Source organism: Centrocercus urophasianus, unplaced genomic scaffold (genome assembly GCF_019232065.1).
Source record: "Centrocercus urophasianus isolate 14NV4802_14NV808 unplaced genomic scaffold, USGS_Curo_1.0 seq_35, whole genome shotgun sequence".
NCBI lineage: Eukaryota > Metazoa > Chordata > Aves > Galliformes > Phasianidae > Centrocercus > Centrocercus urophasianus.
Window position 1 is genome coordinate 6,002,722 of NW_024884922.1, and position 22,793 is coordinate 6,025,514.

Consider the following 22,793-nt stretch of genomic DNA (forward strand, 5'->3'; position numbering starts at 1 on the left):
CTAAAAGGAGCTATCTGATTTTCCTCTGAACCAGATCTTAACATGTTTTTGGAAAGTTGAGGAAATTTCCTAAAGATTGGAAAACTGCCAGTAAAATTCCGGCCTTTGAAATGAGCAGAAGAGATGAGTCAGTAAACTGGTTAGTCAGATGTCAGTCTGGCCAAACTAACGGAACAGTTAATTCGGGACTCTGTCAACAAAGAATTAGAGTCTAAAAACATAATTAATGCTAGTCAACATGTTTGCATGAAAAGTAGGTCTTGTCAAACAAACATGTTATATTTTTTTTGACAACATTACAGGTCTACTTGATAAAGACAATGGTGTTGACATAATATGCTTGGATTTCTCCAATGAGTTTGATTTAGTACCACATGACATTTATATTAAAAAACCTACATTGTATGTAATTAACAGGACATGTATTAGATGGATTAAAACTCCATGTTTGACAGGTCTTGAAACAGAGCTTCTAATGGGGAGAAATCAATGAATTGAGTTGTTACTGATGCAGTCTCCCATGGATTATGGACTTAATTCAGCTCTGTTCATCAATGAGATGAAACTTTGCCAGTTAAGTCTGAAGATGGCACAATGGTTTTCAGTTGACCAGTGCTGAATGAAGCGATGATTGTGTTTGGATTTGTAAGAGAATGAATTCATAAACTAAATTGAAAGTGCAACACCTCTCAAGAGAAGCTACAGATCAGACTTACTAGATAGAAAACACTGAACTGAAAGTAAAAGCTACAGAAAACTAATCTTACAAGCAGGAAATAAAAGGATTTTTGTGTAATGTTCTAACTAATATGGTACTAGGCAGCTATCAGGGAAAATATGTAGTATTGTCACTGTACTGTAATTATAGGAATAACACATGTTTTTCGAATTTCCAAACAAAATGACACTTGGAAACAAAAATGGAAATCTTTTCTTCCGAAAATGTCAACACAAAATATTAGATATTTCCAAATGTTCTTTCAGCTCTTTTGGCCACAACGATTTATACTGATTTTGACCACACTTCATGAATAACACTCAACCCTCTGGAACAATTTTATTATTTTTTTTTCCCTAATGAATGTAATGAATGTATTCATAAAAAAAAAAAAAAAAAAAAAAAGTTGTTCAGATCAGTTCATTACTCAGCATTAGTAGAAGGGCTACTGAATTTCTTGTGTCTGCTTGAAATAAAATGGAGTAAGGAAAAGTTCTGCAGATGAAGGAAAGTATTATGATTTTGCATTTGGAAAAAAAAGTCTCTATGTGATTTGAGCATTTAAAGAGCTGCTGACACATGGAAAACTTCTTTAACAGGGGGAATGGGCAGAAAAGTTTATTTTATTTTTCCAGACATAAGCATAAGACTGTCCAAGAACTAAAGCTAAGAGAAAACCAAACGTAAAACAATCCAACTGTCTACTAGTGGCTGCATGTTTGATGAACTCATCAGCCACCATTGTGGATCCCCTGCTATTTGGAATGTTTCAGGCGAGACTAGATATATATCTAAAAACTATGTAATTTAATCCACCTTCATAAAAAAAAAAAAATTAAAGAAATAAATCAGGCAATGAGCTCCGTTTTTGATAGATCATCATTATGTTCCATCCATGGAAGCTCAATAATCAGATCAAATAATATCAAACTAAATCAATCTCTCATGGTCAGATAATTCAGAATACTTCAGATTTCTTCTGAAAGACAACTCCTGACATCCTCCAAACCTTCATCTTGAGCATCACCACCTCCCACTCAACAACCTCTTCTTTTCTGACTGTCAGATCCCTTCAAGTACTGGTTGCCTGGCAAATATTTCCTTCCAACTTCACAGCACCTCACTATATTTACTTTGTCATTCATTTCTTTGCACTGCCTGTGTTTAATTCCAAGTGATTATTCTGGATGTAATCATAAGTACATACACTGTGCATCCAATTTGGTCATCTTGTTTTGTATGCCCATTACATTGTATACATTCTCTTAATTTGGATCCCAACATGAGGCTCATTACTTCATTCTCCCTGTACCTGACTTGTTCACTAATTCTCTCACTCCACAAGATAGCGTGCTGTGTTGATAAAGAGTGATCCACTGAAACATGGTGGTTTCTCTTTCCCCTTTTGGTTTTTAAATACTAGACATCACAATGTAGAAGGGTTTGGACACACTGCAATATCCTGTTCCAATATTCTTTCAAACCAAAGTGTTACCACCATTATCTGAATGTAGATTACAAATATTTGGCAGGTGCTTTTTTCTCCTTTTCCTATTAGTGGAGTCGTGGATTCAGAAAATGAAATTCTTGACAGATAAAAGTCCCATCAGACTCTGACTTCTGTTAATACGTAGCATTATCTTGACATAAATGTTTAGAGAAAGAATATATGTGAAAGATTTTGCAACTGCTAGCCACAGACCTGAAAAATTAGAATTAATTTTCCCCAAGTAACTCCTAATTTAATGTAACTCTAAGTACATGTAAACTCTTAAGACAGCTTAGTAAAACAGAAAAGCAAGTAAGTTTTCTACCCTATTTCTGTTTTCATAGTATAGTACTTCCATAGTAGTATAGTACTTCCATAGTACTATGTACTTCTGTCTTGGGCTGTTCTATTCCCTGGGAATTGTTCTGCAGCTGCAGCAGCTCTTTGGGTCAATAGAAGTCCTCACGGTTTCCATTGCATAGACTGCACTGTTTTCTTGAAAATTGAACCCACTGAGCAGTTGCCAAGAAAGTGTTCACGTTGTCTGGCTGAATCTAAATGAAAAAAATCCCTTCACTTATAAATGAGTATATTTCTTTCTGTCTATCTGAGATTAAACCTGCTTCTTCTCCACCACTCAGCATTTCCAGTGCACTGAGGTTGTAGGGATAGTAAAGTTGCCCTCAGAGCCCATTTCCTTGATTCTTTCCATCTCCAGTGAAGTGCCTAATCTGGGATGGGAATAACTCAAGCTGTTTGCTTTAGCCAGAATTTTGAGTCTTCTCAGTTTTAACTGAATACTTCTTAAGTGACAGCCCCACTCTGTTTATTTTTTTCACAATCAAGTAGTTCTTCTACAGATTTACATCAACTAGTTGATCTCAGTAACCCACTTCCCTTTGGGTCCTGAACTGGGCTTGGTATAGTACACAAGAAAGTAAGAGAAGGTGAGAAAAATCTTAATACAGGGCTCTGCTCTGATGACTTAGGAAGCTGAAATTCTTCTTTTCAAAGCATGATCAGAATCTGATTTTTAAAAAGCAAGTATTTTTTCCCATTAATTACTCCAGAGAAAAGACTCTGTACTGGTTAGGCAAGAGCATTTCCCACTGAAATCAATAAGAGTGTTTGAGAAGTGAAGAAAACAAATCTGCTACCCAGTCTAACCCGTATATGATTGGTAAGGTGTGCATGTACCTTTGTGTTAATAATCCTTTGTGGCTTTTTGATTGATTTTTATTTTTTTTTTCCCCAGCAAGGACAAAGATTATCACATGGTTCTATGTGTGCTATTTTATATATAGGCTATTCACCCCCCAGGAGACAGCATGAAGCTGAAGATGATGAAAAGTGTATGCCAAGTTAACACTGTGCATGCATTATGATGTGCCTGTGACTTTCCAAACAGATACCTGGGAAAAAAAAAAAAAAAAAAAAAAAAAAGACAGGTGTGTGTTGATTTATTGAACAGGTTGTCCAGCCTATGTGCAAAAATGTCTCTCTGTGACAGCAGAGTACATCATGACATCCTGCAGCTATCCCTTGGCTTACTCATCATCTACTGGGAAATGCAGTCCTTGTTCATTACTGCCTCATCTTGCAGGAGATATATATTTGCTAGTTGTCTTCCTTTTGTAAAAAAAAAATAAAAATAAAAATAAAAAACTGAGAATAAAATCCTTTGTCAGGTTTATTCCCTTAAATATAGCTTAATATATTCTTCCTTTGCATGTGCTCTGAGCTGTTTTCTCTCTTCTATGTATCATAGCAGCTGTATACAAGCATTCAAAACTTCAAACCAGGAATGAATCTTCTTCTGGTGGTGGGTTTTTGCTGGCTAAATGAGGATGCTTTGGACTTTAAACACTACATAACAAAAAGCATTGCTTGAAAACTCTTCTCATGGCAATAAGGGTGACCCCAGCCAGTCCCATCAGATTTTACTGACAAAGAGAAATCTGCTGGCAATTAAACAGTCAGTCCTTACCATCAGAGGGTTATCTCCAGATTTGCTGAGAACCTTGCTACAAGAGGTTTCATTCAAAACAAGATTAGAAAAACAAGAAACAAAGAATGTGAATGGCTTTCAGCCAGATGGAAATGTATTTTGTAAACGTTTGTTTATGACAGTATTTTCCCAGTTTTCATCAGCTTTCGTCATCTGTTTAATTTATTTGTTGTCTGAAAACCTTTGAAAGAAAGTGTTTTCACAAGTGTGAAAACTTTCCATTTCCAGTTTTCCTTGTCTTTCAGAAGGAAAATAAAAGCTATTCCCCCTGTGATCTAGATGCTATCCTGTACTTTAAATCACTTTCAATGAACAATTTGCCAACTTTTCTATGGACTTAGGCAACAGGCTACAACAAGAAAGAGAAAAGGAAGAGGTTATTGGAGATATATATATGAAATTAAAAAGGGAGAGAGAGAGAGACTCTTGTGTTCAATAAAAGTGTGGATATTGTTAGTAGAAACATGATTTAGTGGGAAATATTTTTGACAATTGAACTCTTAGTCTGGATGATCTTAGAGTTCTTTGCCACCTGATTCTATGATTCTACAATTCTGTGAAAAGGAGAGGGAAGGACTGTGATACTTCATAAAAAAAAAGCAGAAAATTAATCAATCTTTTTGCCTACCACTGCCTCCCATATCCTCAGCTAGCCAAATCTCTGGTCCCAAATGCTCCTGTTTGGTGCAAGTGGCCTTACAAGGGCAGATGTACACAGGTATAACTTATTAAAACCCTTTTTTTTCTCCAGGCCAATCAGTTGTGTGTGTCTGGCTGGAAGGTGTTAACTAGCACAAGTGTAATATTGCAAATATGAGCTGAAGTCATGGTGGAGCTGCAATTTATTTGCTTGCTTACATTCCAAAAAGCAGATGCATTCCATAAACCAAGGACCTTGCCCAAGATGATCAAGTAGTTTAGTGGTGGTTGCAAAAACACACATGAAAACTGCAATGATATAGATGCAGGCAGATTCCTTAGCACAGGAGTAGAAACTCAGCAACAAGGCTACAATGGGCAGCTCAGTTCTCTGCTTTGTTAATGCTGAATGATGCTGAAGTTGCTTCAGTGAATGTGTCCTCCTCAGAAAAGCAATGATTTGCCAGATCTCTGTGTTCAAACTAGAGATGCTTGTTGAATAATTTTGACTATTGCTTCCTTCCTCAACTGTGACAGAAATTTATGATAACATGGGTACAGTGACAGCTACACAGAGCTTCACGTCATCTTGCATTTTCAAGAGTACAAAATTTACATTTATACCAAAAAAAACATCTTAAGTGTTCAACCTATTGGTAGGATAGCTGGTTATCTACTGGGTGTTTTGCATCTAATCTACATGGACAGAACTGTATTAAATTGCATTAAATTGTACTTAATTGTACTAAACTGTATTAATGCAGCCCAGAAGGCCATTGTATCTTCCACGTTGCATCAAGAGAAGTGTGACCAGCAGATTGAGGAAGGGAGGTGATTCTGCCTCTCTACCCTGCTCTCATGAGATCCCACCTGGAGTATGCATCCATTTCTGGGTCCCCCAAAACAAGAAGGACATGGAGTTGTTGAAGACATCTCAAAGGAGGGTCATGAAGATTATCAGAGGGCTGGAGCAACTCCCTTATGAGGACACGTAGAGACAGCTGGGGTTCTTCAGCCTGGAGAAGAGAAGGCTTCTAGGAGATCTTATAGTGGCCTTCCAGTACCTGGAGGGTCCTACAGAAAAGCTGGGGAATAACTCTTTATAAGAGCGTATAGTGACAGGATGAAGGGAAATGGCTTTAAACTGGAAGAGGATAGATTTAGACTAGATAGCAGGAAGAAATTATTTTCTGTGAAGGTGGTCAAACACTAGAACAGGTTGCCCAGAGATGTTGTGGATGTCCATTCTCTGGAAGCATTCAAAGTCAGTCTGGATGGTACTATAAGCAATCTGATCTGGGGAGAGGTGTCCCTGCCTATAGCAGGGGTGTTAGATCAAGATGATCTTAAAGGTCCTCTCCAACCCAAAACATTCTATGATTCTATGAAATCTACATAATCTATACCATCTTTGTAGGAAACATGTGAAACTCTCCTCTTCTGTGTGCATTACCTCTCTGTTTTATATATGGTTAAAGAAAAGGCAGCATTTTTTGCCTGTTCCTGCACCAGGAACTGGCAAGATTTTAAGGCTTGTGTCTACGCTCTCATTACAACATCAAATTCTTAATTAGGTTGTCTGTTCACAAGCATTTGTTATGTTTTTCCCATCTTGTCTCCATCTAAGAGTTTAGAAGGATGTAAGAAGAGTTTGGTTTTTTTATGGGTCATACAATGTACTGTCATCTCTATGTGGAAGTCTTAGATATCCTGGGACACCTCAAACATCACAAGGCGCCAGCAAAACAGAGGCTAGTAATCTGCCTGATGCAGTCAACAGAGCCTCAAGACTCTTCCCACTTTAAATTCTAGAATAGGTGAGCTGAAGAATAATCTTCTAATTATGGAGAAGATGTATGGGACATCTAAATGTGTATGCCCTCCATGGGCAACTCTGTGCTCTTTCAGAACATGTGTGCAGCCTTCACTCTCTTTAGATTTTGAGGATAAGAAAAAAGTGAAAGGAATCAAATAGAACTTTGGCAGAGAAAGAGGAAGGAGGGAAGAAGGGAAAGAGGGAGAGAAGGAAGGAAAGAAGGAAAGAAGGAAGGAAGGAAGGGAAGAAGAAATAAAGGGAAGGAGGGAAGGAAGGGGGTAAAAATGTTCTTTCAAACAGCTTTGAGATGTTTTCTGCTGCTGAGACCTCAAATCCAAACCTTTCATTCACCCAAATATTCCTGTTCCTGCATTCATGACCAAGGCTGAATCAAATGCTGGATGTCAGACTACACTTATAACGGGATTAATCAAGTTTTAATGGATAATTTATGGCTGATCAAATGCTGTGCAGATTGGATGCTGAGCCAAAATGTTCTAGCAGACATGTTTAAAGGAAAATAGTAATGACAAAAAACTTTCATTTCCATTTATAATCTACCTTTGCTTGACCTTAATTCAGTTAGTTTATGCAATATTCATACCAGCAAAAAATCTTTCTTATATCTTTTTAAATAGTTCCACTGTAAGCTTGAGTGGATGTAAAAGGAAATAGCAATAATGAATAGAGTCTTTTGAAATATTCATAGAGAAATTCAAGGGGCTCAGAATCTGATCTTTTTCCATTGCTTCAACTTTGTAAAATTGTTCCAATTTTGCAGAATTTCCTGTTATATATCATATATTTTTGCAGTCAGAAAAATAAGGTAATTTTCCCTCTATGTTCTGTTTTTAGGGCTAAATTAGATCATGACTACTTTTAAAAACACAACATAACAGTGTGAGTCTAAGTACACAATCCTTTTTTTTTTAATTTCCTGGTAAATTCATAAAAACAACTATTGTAGGGATGCAGAATTTACCAGCCTGATGTACGTAAGAATATATTTATATACTTATGCAAAAAACACAGTCCTTGTGCTACACAAAAGCTAGTCTACAGAGGACTTACAAAAAATAACAATTAACACTTTGGAATATACAGAACGTGACGGAAGTTTCATGTCTTATTCTTGAGCCCATTTGAATATTTTATTAATATCGCCAACTTTATTTAAACTATTGCAGCGTAGATGGAATCTGTGAAAATGAGGGTTTACATCAACTGAAAATCTGGCCTCGAGACTTTAGTAAACATCATATATCTTCAGTCAACCTAACCTTTGCTCTACTGGTATTTAGAGTGCAGTTATGACCACAATGCTGAGCATGGCCAATTTTGTGAAAAGCAATCAGTTCACAAGGCAAATATTTTCCCTTGTGCTTTGCTCTGCCAAGAAAGAGGGTCAGAACAAAATGTTGGTGGCTGTTGTAGTGTGGTTGTTATTAGGTAAATCATCATAAGGTGTGGCTATAGAACTAATAATTTTGGTTCTTTCATCACCTTCCCGTGCTTTAAGATAATCATTCTGGAGAACACTCAACACAGTTCATCAGCTGGTCTCCTGAAATCTTTGATTGACTTTAGACAAAAGAGTGAAAAACCATATGATTCAGGACAATCCAATTTATGATAAATAAATTAAAAATAAATAAATGAAAAAAAAAAATAAAAAACAAAGTGAAAACCAAGATCATAGAATCATAGAATCATAGAATGGTCTGGGTTGAAAAAGATAACAATGATCATCTAGTTTCAACCCCCCTGCTATGTGCAGGGTCACCAGCCACCAGACCAGGCTGCCCAGAGCCCATCCAACCTGGCCTTGAATGCCTCCAGGGATGGGGCATCCACAGCCTCTCTCTGGAGAAACAAAAAATTAGTCTTGTCAGGTAGAAGAAAGCAGACCCTAATCACCATGCAGTTGATTACTGCATTCATACTGACACATGAATGTTATGCCTCTCTAAGCTCAGCTCTATGGGGTGACCAGGTTTTGACTTGTTTGGGGGGAAGGAGATTCTGGAACAGAATTGTGGATGAGTAGACAAAGTTTAGAGGATAACCTACCTGCCTCCGTATGAAACTGGACTCATGCTGTTTATGAAATCCACTGAGAGTCAAAAGTTTCCACAGAAGGAAAGAGTAGTCCTCCCAGTCCCACTCCCTGGGGTAGGCAGGGAGGATCTGCCCAACTCACTGCATCAGAGCTCTGGGAACAAGATGTTTTGTTTTGATTTTTTCAGATTTTTAATTAAAATGTTTATCATTCCACAGGAGATAAGAAGATATACACAGAGTGAGGACATTTTTCTTTCCTTACTCTTATTTGTTTTTCTCCAGTGTTTCCTCCCTTGTGAATAGCACCACTTCAAGTGAAATAAAATTCTTCTCTTGGTCAAACACACTGGAGTTTTGTTGGAAACAAAGCATCTGAAGTTGTTTCCATTTTATTTCTTTCTCTTTAAATAGTTTGCCCATACACTTTAAGAAGGCAATCCCTTTCATGTCTCTTAGCACATCCTCACTGGCAGCTACACTGTGTGCACTTTATTAGAGCATTTTTTCCCCGTAGATATAATGGCACCAATTAAATTACCTTGCAGCCTGACCTTAATCTGGCAGGAATGATTATTCCATGAAACAGTTAGGGCTCTAATTGACATGAAGTGCCTGCAAAATATGTCTTTTGCAGCAGACCCTGTCAAAGTCACATTGATATGCTAATACCTATAGCTGGCAGAATCACTTCATAAAGAGAGACACTGAAAATTGAATTATTTCAATTTCAGTACCTAGGAATCTAGTGATCTGTCTGTATATGTAACTAAGTAGGTGCAGTACTTTATATGGGTAAACAGCTGTACTAGGGCGTTGCCATGGAAACTGCTTGACTCATGACAATTGTGTTAGTGATGAAGTCATTAGTGGTGTGAAATGTACTTTGAGGTTGTCAAGTGTACACTCCAGGAATATTTCAACAGCATTAGTGGAGCCTTTTCATTTGCATAATTTAGGCTTTCACATATGATCTTGTTATGGTGCAGGGAAAAGGGATGCCACAGCCATGGCACAGTTGTGTGCAAATACGAGCATTGCTCTTGTGTGGCTCTGCAGTGAAATGCAGTCGGTTCCTGGATGCAAAATAAAACTGTCTTTGTAGCTGAACATTTCTTCTTTTCTTTCTTTTTAAATAATAATTAAAAAAGAAAAAAAAAAAAAAAAAAAGAAAGAAAAAAAAAAAGAAAAATCTTGTTTAAGACTGCTCAAGTATGAACAGCTTAAAATTTTATGGTGACAAGTTAACTTTGAAGTTTTGGACCTCTGAGGGTTTTCATTGCTGTTGTTGGTTGTTGTTGTTGTTCTTAAGAAAATAGCTCCAGATTTACACCAGAGAAAATGAGTTGGTTAAGAATCACAGAGATCTATTTCTTCCACTTCTTAGATTCTCACTATTTATTACCGTTTGTGAGATTTCCTGTGCTATAAAGCTTAGTGCCAGGACTTTCCTTGGGGTCACTTGTCTTTATTTCTACTTTGAAGCATTTCAGTATTTCAGTTTCAGACTATGAGAAGATTTTTCTTGACTCTGACAGCAGGAGAAAACAAAGAAGACCTTAGCAAGTCCTAGACGAGGAATCTGAAGGCACTTCTCCATTTTATGCATAGTGTTTGCTAGTGTGGTGTTAATTAATGATGCAGTGTTTATTCTTTTCTATGATCTGCCTTTCTTGTGGGCAGGCAGGCAGTGAGGAGGGCTTGCAGATCTACTTCCATTGGGTGGACTGGGCAAACCACCTCTGCTGTTGGACCACTTCCAAAGGAATAATTGAAATTCTCTGTGTGACAAGGCTTAGAAATTAATTTTAAAAAAATGAAAATGAAAGATCACCTATTTAGTCCTCTCGTGCTGGTACAAGACATGCCCATGCTGGAGATGTCACTGGTAGCAGGAGATCCATGCAAATGCTCAAGATTGTCACCAAGATAAGTCAGCAGCCTGTTAATGCCAGACCTCATGAGTTGATCTTATTTCTTTACAGTGTTTGATCTATTGAAATGCAATCTAATGCTGTATGTTCACTCTATATGTTCAGCCTAATACTGTATAATCACCAGGCTCTTATGTATTAATTACAGCTTAGCTTTACAATTGGGATGAGCAGAAAAGTAAGCATGAAATCAAAGCTGGATTTGATTAGCATAGTTTGACAGGATCCTTACTAGTCAAGGGTATCTTTAATATTGTATTTAAAGTATGTGCATCTGTGTCTGAGGTGCAGGAAGAGACATTCTAGCAGTCTCTGGCAGCATAATAACAAACTATTGCAAATCATGGCCTATTTGAAGAGATTTGAGTTATTCATAGAGTTCAATGGCTTTCTGAATCAATTTGTTTTCCTGTCCAATGTCCTCCAACTCCACCTGGAAAAAAAAAATCTCTTTTTCTTCTCAGAAACAGATTTTTATTTTTTTTTTAATGATGACAGAGAATTTATCTTTCCTCCTCTCTGAAAATTTGAGATGATCTATTGGTGTGAGTAGGCTAATAGAAAAGAGAACAGGACAAGCAGATGAGACTTTCATAGTCTGACAATCACTTCATACTAAGGAAAAAGATTATACATCAAACTTCATGGTGAAATCCGACTTTTCTTTCGAAGTTAATTCATGAAGCCAGATTTCACAACTTCCTAGTTGTTGAGGGATCAGCCATGCAAAATTTTCCATCTAATCCACTGACTCCATAGAAGTTTAATATTTTGCACTGGCCAAGATGGAAAATTTTGCATGGCTGATCCCTAATTAACTCTCTTCCATCACAATATGGAAAAGCTGAAAACATCCATAGGGAGGGAACTGCCTGGAGAAACAAAAATTGTCTTCATAATAAACTGTGAATAAAAAAGGCGAAATTTTATGATTATTTCTTCCATAATTTCGTCATATGTTTTCTGTGACAAATGGTTTACCTTATTTTTTCAACAGCAAGAATGACATCATCATCGATACTTCAGAGTTCAGAGCCCTAAACCAATGCAAACCTCCCAATGTAAGACCACAAACTAGGTCTTTTGGTACACAAATACCACACATTAGCCCTAAAGACAGCTTAACCTGTTACTTGAGAACTACTGTGTGGTTCATACCTTTGAAAGAATTTTAAAAAAATAGTAAATTGGGAGTTCTTTGTTTATGCACACAGGTCTCCAGTTCCCTTTGCTCGATTTCTTGACCGTAGGGAGGCACAGTTCTTGAGCATGGAGGAAGTCAACCTTGAATATAAACAAAGTTCTTTGTCATTATTACTGCATAACGCAATTTATTTTGGTTGAACTCTCAAATGGAAGAATTGGAAAATAAAAAAAAAAGGCTTGAACATCTTCTTTTGTCCACCTGGACAAGCTTATTTTTTATGCCACAGAAGGCTGTCAAAAACTGATACAATCAAAAAATTTAGGGAGTAACTAATTTGGTTATCTACCTAAAATCTGTCACAGTTGTGTCCTGTGAAAGAAATAACTGGCTAAAATTGTTCCAAGTGTTTCTATCCACATCAGATGAGGCAGATGAGCCTGGGACAAAACAGAAATTCCCTTCTCTAGTTCCACTCCCTGTGAACCATGAATCAGCCGAGTGGAATCTGTTTGTCTTCTGAATTAGGAGATCATCTCTCCATGAAGATAGCAGAGCATAGCCCTGCTGAACCCTCAGCAAGAGCTCCATGACTTCTCTAAGCTCTCTAAAGAGCCCTCCCAGAACCTCTCTGACTACCCTTTCCTGTTCCCTAGCTAATATAAACTGTGAGCTGGCTTTGTTCAGTGGTGCCTGCTTATACAGATGCATTAGATGCTACTTCATGCTGGCAATGGTTTGCTCTGGTAACCCAATTCTTCAAATCACATTTCTGCCTTGAATACATAAAAACAAACTCATGCAACCAGCCCAAACCATTCTTGCTTTCTAGGTTAGAAACGAGTGGCAGGGAGGATTTAAACACTGTGGCTCCTCTCTCTTTTATCTACAATTGTCATTTTTTGCAAAAGCATTACATGTTAATGCACTGTAACCTGCACACACCAATGGCATCTCAGACCATTATGAATTTGAATTTGATTTAGCCCAGCTACAGACCAGGGCACAGGAAAGAGGGGAGAAAATGCATAAAAGGGAGACAGACTGTGTTGTGATGGACAAATAAGAGAAGAACTCCAAACTAAAGATTTCAGGCAGGTACGAAATGACACTTCTGGCAGATTTTTTTCTGGCTTCCTTGTCAGCAAAAGCCTGATGGGTGAGTGAAAGTGAGCACAGAGAAGCTTGATCATCTTTGTTCAATCCTCCGGAGGACAGCTCTCTGCAGTACTGATGTGGGTTTTTTTCTCCCTAGAAGAAGCAGCCGCAGAATGTTAACAAGGTTCATTTTCCATTCCCAACAACTAGGAAGCGACCTTTGACCGCTTCCGCGGCTGTTTGTGTTCTTGATGCTGATAGAGCTAGATTTTCACAAGACAGACCCAGGTAATTTTCATGGTAGCCACACTGTTGCAAACCAATTAGCAAGCTAGCTTGATAGGGTAAGGTTGCAGAGAAGCCCATGGCTACTTTAATAAAGTTTCTTGTGTATCAGTATGATACTATTGATTTTTCTTCCTTTGGACCAGAAGACTAAAGTTCAAGCTCTGTGGTAGATAAGTGAAAACTATGGAGATTCCACACCATGTATACTAATTTAACCTTTTTTGGGGAGGAAAAAAAAGTAAAAGATATTTTACACAGGCTCCCTTTTGCTTTTGTACACATCATTTAACATTACTGCAAATTAAGCTGTGGCTGCACTGAGGATTCTGCTGGCATAAAGGTCAGCATTTTATTACAGACCAAGTCACAAGCAGAGAGCTAGACACCTTGCAGAGGCACATATGAAAACATGATTCCTGCATGCAGACATAGACAGGGCAGTCATCAGAGGCAAAGGGATGCTGGAAGTACAAAAGCACTGGGACTGAGGTCCCCTCTGCTTAGTGAGTCCCTGCCCATCAGTGAAGCTAGAATAGAAGTTCTCTGGGTGTTTAGCCCACAGAGTGGAGGGTTTCAGCCACTTTGGCTTAAGATTTTTTCTGTGAGATATTCAGCACTTGACTGAAAGAATGGTATATCTCAAGGAGAGTGATCCCATCAAAATGAGGTGGAGACACTACACCATGTCATTGGCACTGCAGCTAACTGATAGTATGATCTTTTCGAAAGTACTGGTTGAAAAAAGGGAGAGCAAAAGATGCAAGATCCTTTCCCCTGTGTCAGCTAGCATCCTGAAGCACAAGCAAACATGTGTCTTCTTGATACTGGTTTCCATGACTATGCACATTATTCAGCCCCACTGACCCCACACCTTCAAAAGTCATATGCTAGATTCCATAGGTCTTGAGTTAAGTGCAGAAAGTGATAATAAAGAGTTTTATTTCCTTTGCCTTCTCTGGCATTTGAGCTTCTAAGACAGTCCCCTTTGTCTACATCTTTAATCTCCTTTCATGAACATGAAACCCATAGTATACCTTAAAGAAAAAAATTAAAGGGAGGTTGGGAGATTTGGTGGTTTTTTTTTTCATTACAGTTTGTGGGCTCCCTCCCAAAGCAGCTCCCTTCACTTTCAGTTGCAGGAATCCAGAAGGATGCTCAGTTTCAACAAACAGGACTATTTGTATAATGTGATCCATTTCATTTTCATTCTACTGTCTGAAAACTCACTTAGCCTTGCTCTCTTCCAAGCAAGTGAATTAATTCTGCTTTTTTAATGAGTGTTCCAATAGGTAACTGGTTGGAAAAATGCCAGTTTTACAATCTACCAAGTACAGTATGCAGCGCTTAATGCCATTAATAATAATCATGAACTCTGTGGATTTGGGGTAATTCCTGTACGATATTGGTTCCATAAAGAGAAGTCAAATTGACAGCTGCTGAATAATCCTAGTCTATATATTTCAGTTGGCTTGGTGGCTCTTTGCTGTGGATTATTTTCTTAAGTTTTGAGTAGGAAATGGCTTTCGGCATGAATATCTCATGAAATTTGTGTCTAATGTAGTTTTGCATTTGCCTATGCTGCTTGAAGTCGAGGATCATCAAAAGGAATAAATTGGCTTCACTCCCATCATTTTAATGATGCTAAGAAGCCCAAGGTGAGGAGAGTTTTCTGAGCTGTCCACAGTCTCTACATTGACGTGAAGTTGCCACTTACAAAAAGCAGTGGAGGAAAAGCAGTCAGACATCACTTGTACCACCTTCCTTACCTGTGTGCAAGATAAGAGCGGCCGGCCAAGCTGAAATCTATCAGAAACAAACATTCATTTGCTGCTCTATGAAATAGCAAGTCACATTCCACCCGTACGTAGACTTATGTATACAGCTTACTCTTAAAGCTGCACTCCTACACTGAGGATGCACACACAAGGGAGAAAATGGCCACTTTCGTATTTCACCTACTCCACTGTGGAGGCAGCATATGAAATGGCACATCACACACACCTCACTAGGTTTACTCTTTTGTCTTACAATAAGGCCTTTTGTCTTCATGCAAACAAACATCAGTGTGCATGACTCGCGGTGAGGTCTCACAGTAAAACATTTGTCTTGGACTTCTCCAAAGAAAGTTGCACACAGCAGCACCAAGTGGTTACCTGCCTATCACTTTGGATCTGGTGCTACACAGGGAAAATATGCTCTGTTTTCAGCAATATTTCTCTATGCTTGGGTATATTCCAATAGAGGATGGCTGATCTGCTAGACTTCTCTGAATAAAGTTCAGAAGGTTCTGATGAAACACAGCATATCCTGAAATGGCATTGAAAAGTCATTACTTTTTCAGGCTTTTCCTTTTTCCTGTTTTGTTGTGGTTTAACCTGGCAGACAGGTAAGCATCACGAAATCCATCTCAGTGGAATGGGGAAGAGAATTGGGAAAAAAAGCAATGGAGAACTCTTGAGATGAGATTATAAATAAATACATAAATAAAAATATTTATACAAGAACAGAAGATAAAAGGATAATAATACTAACAATGTACTTTCAACATTATCTCAAACAGCAATCTATCCAGAACACCATCTTTTGGTGTTAGTGCTGTTCTGCAGTGATTCTAACAGTCTTGTGCCTATGTCAAAGAAAGGAAGTAGGAGTCAGAGGCACAAGTCTTTCTTCTTCCTCCAGTAATCACAGTACTCATCAGTGGAGATTAGTTAGTTGGATGTAAAGTAAATAAAGGCAGCAATATTTTACAAGGGGTCCCAAAGCAGGTTAGTACATACTGGCTAGTAATGCTCAGACACTGGGAGAGAATTTAAGAGTGATCTCATCATCATGTACTGTTTTTGGATAATAAAGGCCATGCTGAGAAAGTTTTCAACATGGTTTTATCAAGAGCCAGATATACCTCCAGATCCAGTACAGAGATAGCAAAAGGCATAGAAATGGTGCAGTACCCTACTGGAGACTGATTTGACTGTATTTGTGACCCAGCACTTGTCTTGTGCAAGAAGCTACTATGAGATGTCTAATTCTTTACTGGATATGTTACTTTGACTGGCAGGAAATTCAGATCACGGAATCATAGAATCATAGAATCTCCAAGGTAGGAAAAGACCCACAGGATCACCCAGTTCAACCATCAATGGAGAACCCAAACCACTGAGAGCATCAGGGAAGCCAGGGGAAGCTCTGCCTTTAATAGTGAGCATGCATGCTAGCTGAGTCACAAGACAAATACTATCTGAGCTGACTTATTTCTTGATCTGCTAAGAACACCAACAGGTCTTTCAGAAAACATGAGTGAAGGCACTTAGATAATCTTGGATTCTCCACTTCCATCAGTACCAAATGAAAGAATGAGTTGGCCCGATTCAAAGAGTGCATTAATAGTGAGTTACTTACGAAATAACTTGAGAAAGCGAACTTCAAAATATTGGTTGCCTTTTTGTTGTTTCCCTTTATCTTGCAAGTTCCTCAAAGACAAATAACCAAGACAGAAAATGGTTTAATTTTCCAAGTCATAAAAAGAACATAGATATATAGATATCTTAGTGATTTTGCCAAGGCATGAAGCCTTCTGGATTGAAGGCAGAGAATAATTGCTCAGCAGATGGATTCATGCCAAAGCTGCAATTATGTGTGACACATGAAGGCAGAAGATGCATGAGGTTTACAGTGATAATGCTGGTGATGTATTTCCAGACTGGTACCCTACCTCACAACGATTAGTACAGAAGGAGCAGAATTGTCCTCAGGAATTAACTACCAACACAGAAGACCACAGTGAATGGGATTAACAAAAAGGCAATGAGAAGCAGAAAAAAAGAGAGGGGAAAAAAAAAAAAAAAAAAAAAAGAGGAAGAAGAAAAAAAAATTATTTATTTTCCTCTCTTTTTGCACTATTTGCAAAATGTCTGCGCATTTCCAAGATGGAATAATTCTATTGATCTCAAATGCAAATTTCTCAGCTAGTCCTGAATGATGCTTCTGTCCTGATGGCACTTCCTGGTCAGCTCTGCAAGCTACCTTTGAATTCCTCTCAGTATTGCAAAGACTGAGGACCCTGTATGAGTGAAGAAATGTAGAGGTGACAAAAATGTCATGTTATATATAGTGAGGACATTTTGGGAATACAGAAATCTCAGATTCTTTTTTTGAAGTTGGACAAATAAATTATTTTATCACTTCATGAATTTCCTTCTTTGCCCCAAAATATGCATACTAGAACATTTTGTGTTTTTAACATTGTTAAGCATTGCTGTTGTTCACAAGAGGAGAAGTTTATCATAAATTCCATCCTTCTTCCTGGTACCTCATACCCCTTAGCACACAACTATTTTGCCTATGCCAAGAACTGAACGCTGATATTGCCTGTGCCCATACATGTTGTCAGAGGGATTTTCAGTGAACATCTGACAAGTACTTTTGTCAGATTTTGTGTTCACAGAACACCTTCGTGTTGCTCCTTCTGATACAAGAATAATAATATTGTATTGATCTTTTTTAGAACCAACATTGTGCTTTGTAATTGTACAAGCTACACAGAAGGGAGCAATCCCTAGACAGGCATTATACCCTGACTAGCAGAGGAAGCACAGTCTGTTCTGAATCAAGAGCTGGAGAATGTATAAATCATGTGAACCAGTATAAAATTAAATGACTGACCTCTGTACAGTTCAGAGACACAGTTCCTAGGCCCTGCCAATCCACGAAGATGAATTCCTGAGCTGTCACTTGAGCCCTTTGAAAACAACCTCTTTGACAGTTAAAACGAATTGGCAGAGGAGACATATGAGTATTGTAGCTTTCAGATTGATGAGGTATTAGAGACAGAGCGAGTTACTCATGTAGGTTACTTATAATGCTTTGCAATTCTACAACTGACTTGAGTTTCTTACCTTCATCTTCACACTGTGCACAAGATTTGGTGTTTTGCTTCTGCACACTGGAAAATCCAAAACAAAAATACAAAAAAGTTAATTATGCAGGTGTGATGTTGAAGTGATACATGTCTGAGTTCCATCAGAATGTACCTCAAGAGAAAATAGGTTTCCCCTTTCCCCAGGGAGACCCACCCTTATTTTGCTGACAGTGCAAATTTTCTCCTGACTGCCTCTTATGTGTTACTGACAAATTTATTGTCTGTTGGATTGGCTGTTTTTAGATCACTGATTTTAATATCAGTGATTTGCTTTGGATCCCTTCATACCATTGGTTGGGAAGCCTTTAAACAGATATTAGAATTGAGCACAGAGGAAAATGTCGCCCAGTCTGTAAAGACAGAAATTCTTGTACCAGCCCTGCCATCACACTTGGGTTGATGCAAAGTTACAGATCATTTTTCCACCACTGTGAGGCAGTTTTTATTTTGATTTCCACACCTGTAAAAATCAGGTCAGTGAGCAACCATGCACTACAGGAGAAACAGAATCCAGTCCTGCTGTCTGCAGCGTACCAACAGTGTAGTGTTCTACTAACTCTCTGGACTTCATGAGTTCTCTCTTGCTACTTGTATGAAAAATAAAAATAGAGATCCAAAGATGGCCATTATCTCTTATAGAATCATAGAATCATAGAATCATAGAATTGTTCAGGTTGGAAAACACCTTAAAGATCATCAAGTCCAATCGCAACCTAACCATACTACCCAACTCTAACAACCCTCCATTAAATCATGTCCCTGAGCACCACATCCATAATATAAACAATAATCTCCATGGCTGCAAAGTGTACATTGTCCTGGAGCTCTTGCCTCTTTAGGATCATTCCAAAACCCTACATAGGATAAGCTCAAACTGCTCGAGTGACTTCCTCACATTGAATGATCACATCCATCAGAAATACAGCTGTCAAAATGAAGTATACAGCTGCCTGGTAAGCAATTTTCCTCTTCTACTAAAATGTGAATATAAATGCACTTTTTTCCAGCAAAAATAAAGATAAAATGTCAATCTTTTTAATTTAATCCCTCAACATAGGGAGTGGTTCCAGAACTGAAAAATTTAAACGGGTCTTTCAGTACAGGTTAGTTCCAGCCCTACCTTGTATTGCTTTAGCTTTCCATTTTCATCACTGTTGAAGTGCCACTTTTAACTAAAATTTTAAAATTTTAGTTACACTAAAGCTTTTTCCATTGTAGAGAGAGGGAAAAAGTCTGAAAAATATTACTATGTCTATTTAAAAGTCAAACTTGTGTAGGTCAGGGAGAAGGCTTTCTTGGCAAATGCCTAAAACTTATCTCACTTCCAAAAGGTAGTGGGTCAGCCACGATGTTCAAGAAGTTAAAACCAAACATCTCCCTTTCTGTAGTCACTGTTTCATTCGTGGGCCTCGTAATGGAGAAGGACCTCTCCCTGTTTTTGTTCAAGGGCTAATGAGATGGACATGTGAGTTATTAATAATTAGTAATAATTAGTAATTTTTTTTTTTTTTTTTTTAGTAGTTCATGCCTCATTTTTCTTTTTTCTTCTCTCTTAGTAATAACTCCTCCCTATGTTGGTCTCGGGTGCAGCTGAACATGATATTTCTGTGAGATAAATAATTATCTGAAATCTGGTCCAATACAACATATCCTTTTTGTAAGAGGCAATAAGGATTCTTTTATAAATTAAAAAACCTTTTAAAAAACCTGTACAGAAAGGGTTGTTAAGCACTGGAATAGGCTCCCCAGGGAGGTGGTTGAGTCACCATCCCAGGATGTGTTTAAAAACCATTTGGATGTGGTGCTCCGGGACATGATTTAGCAGAGGGTAGTTAGAGTTAGGGTAGTATGGTTAGGTCATGATTGGACTTGATGATCTTTAAGGTGTTTTCCAACCTGAGCTATTCTATGATTCTATGATTCTAAATAATATGTACATGGCTGCAAAATGGGAGATATAATTTTAAAAGGCACCCTTTTTCTCTTTCCTTTTTTTTTTTTTTTTCGAAAGAAGAAAATGAAAGTTCTGACATAATGGAGGAAAGGCAAAATAATCTGAAACATTTTTTTTTTCTCATGAAAATGTAAAAAATGCCTTGAGCTGAATAAATATTACTTTTTCTCAAAATATTTTTCCCTTGGAGATTTTGTTTTCTTCTATGTGTTTTCCCCATTCCACCACGTAAGGCTTTGCTTTGGCTTCAAACTATTCAAACTATTTTCTTTTCCCCTGATTGTTTCCTGAATCTATCATTTGTCAAGTTCCTGTTCTGGATTGAAGCATGTCAGGTTGGCAGTCTGGCAATATCTTGTATCTGAAACAATTTATCCATTGGGTCTTTTTTGTTAATACCCTCTTTTTGCCAACCAAAAGAACCAATAAAAAGAAATAATGGGTCATATGTTTATGGTACATGTCACTAGGATGGGATTTCTTTTTTTCTTTGTTTTTAATGTAGAGATAATCAGTTGAAGATTTTTTTCAAATTAATTGCAGTAGGGAGGGAGTGATGACACTCTCCCTCACTGACTGATTTCCCCTTAGTCTTACTATTGTTCCAAAGCTCTAAAGCATAAAACTGCATTTTTATGACTACAGATGACCTTCAAAATTCAAGACAAGGCTGACTTCTGCTTGACTGTAATATTTTGGATCATTAATTTCAGTAAAGATATTCCAATTTGTAATTTTATTAAGTTTCAGAGCATAACCACTCTTAATACTGCATTTCTAAATACGATGGGCCGTATGCTCAACCGGTGCAAGTCAGCATAGCTTTAATGACTTCTTCAGTGCTCCACATCAGTTAAGATGTGTATGCTCTTTCTTTGCATTTGGTTTCAGCCCCTCTACAATATCCACAAATAATTCTTGCTGTGATGCATATTAAACATCTCTAATAGTTGATTAAGATATTTTTGTTAGGAAGGACCAGATGGTCTTGTGGATGGTGTGCTATTATTATCCTTCTTGTCAGAATCAATTTGCAGAGCACTGGCAGCATATATCCACTTTACAAAATGATGGTAGGATCCTACGTCATGTTGTATTTGTTCCTCACTGGGCTGGTTTGCATGGCTATGCAATGACAGCCTGTTTAACCTCAAGGGGATCACCTTACAGAGGGATTGAACAAGCCAGATCATGCACTCATTTAGCTTTCTGCATCATTCCTGCACAGTTTAAGCATTGTAGGCTCTGGACACCTCATAGCTTTCCCACAAGAGGTGGAGAACTGAGGCAAAGGAAATGAGGAAATCTTCTGAAAAGACAGGGAAAAAGTTCAAAGCATGAATGTGGATGTACAACTCCCATGTTTGCAGTGAATGTCCTAATCGGAGGTTACAGAGCATGAAGAGGGCTGGCCTTTCGTCATCTTGACCGCTGAAGCCTTTGTGTGTATTTCAATAGATGAACTGAGCCAAGGAGAGGCTGAATGACTCTGTGCCTTGGCAGTCCAATGCTGTCTGCAAGGCAAAGTGCTCCTGCTCCAGTCCCAACTATTTATACAATGTAAAACAACACCTGCAGCAGAAAGCTGGACAGCATGGAGAAGGGGCCAAGTGCCTCACCAGCAGGCAACCTGCAAAGCATCATAATTAATTCAATGACCTGCAGTACAAAGTTCAAATCATGAGCAGCAGAAAAGTGATGAAATGTTTTTCAGATGAAAGACGAGTAATGATAGAAACTTTTCTAATCTTATTGAACTGGTTGTTTGTTCTGATCAACTGACATCTCGCTTTCTGTTTTGATGGGTTCTGACAGCACATAGAGATTTATCTTATTTTCTCTGTTGTGTGATCAGGCTTTGGTGCGTTCACCATCATTGCTTCCTCCTGGCCAGTGAAACGTCCTCATTACTTCCCAAGTTGCAGGGTTTCTCTTACAGAAAATGTCAGAGGAAGCACTTTAAATGTGCAGATACATTTCAGATAAGTCATGAAAGGTTTTGCATATTTTCTAGTTTTGAGAAAGAGCTTTCTTTTCGTCCAGAGATCGCAAAGCACCTTCTAGAGCGCTGTTTCAGGAGCTGGTTGCCAGCATGGGCACAAAACGTCAAAAAAGCATTTCTTTTGAATGCTATAGACTGGGGAGATTGTGCATGGTGCTTAAAAAGCTTCTACAGTTGGTAAGATTTTGTGCAGGCCATAGTCTGTAATGATGAAGAGTTTACAATTAAAGCTGATGATCTGGAAAATAAGGAATGAATTCAAAACTACTTCATCTGTAGAGAGCATGAAATTATGAGAATTTTAGCGCCCAAAGCCTCATGTCACACTCCTCTTATCTCAACTGATACTGGCTTAATCTGTAATTCTACAAAGATATTAAAATGATTTTTTGTGTGTTTTTTTGTTGTTTTCTTTTTTTTTTTTTTAAAGCAGTCCCTCTGTGTTTGTAATCAAGCTGGTTTATTGTGTAATTTTCTGTAGAAAGCCAGATTGTGAAATAAACTGCAGTTCCAAGGTAGAAGAATGTTGCAGTTACAAAAGTAGACATTTTGATATTTGAAAGAACAAACAAAATTTGCAACTAAGCCAATATTTTCTACACTGATAGGAGCAGAGAAACACTGACTGCATGAGAATCAAGGAAAGAGAGAGCTGATTTGAAACAGATAGCACTTGATTCTGCAAAATCATTCATGGAGTACAGGGTATAACACAGGCTAAATT

At 38.0% G+C, this 22,793-nt stretch overlaps 1 long non-coding RNA gene across 1 annotated transcript in view; it reads left to right on the forward strand.

Moving 5' to 3' along the window:
• The window catches only part of LOC122166955, a 176,596-nt gene that overhangs the window by 34,030 nt on the left and 119,773 nt on the right, over nt 1-22,793 (forward strand). The window lies entirely within an intron of this gene.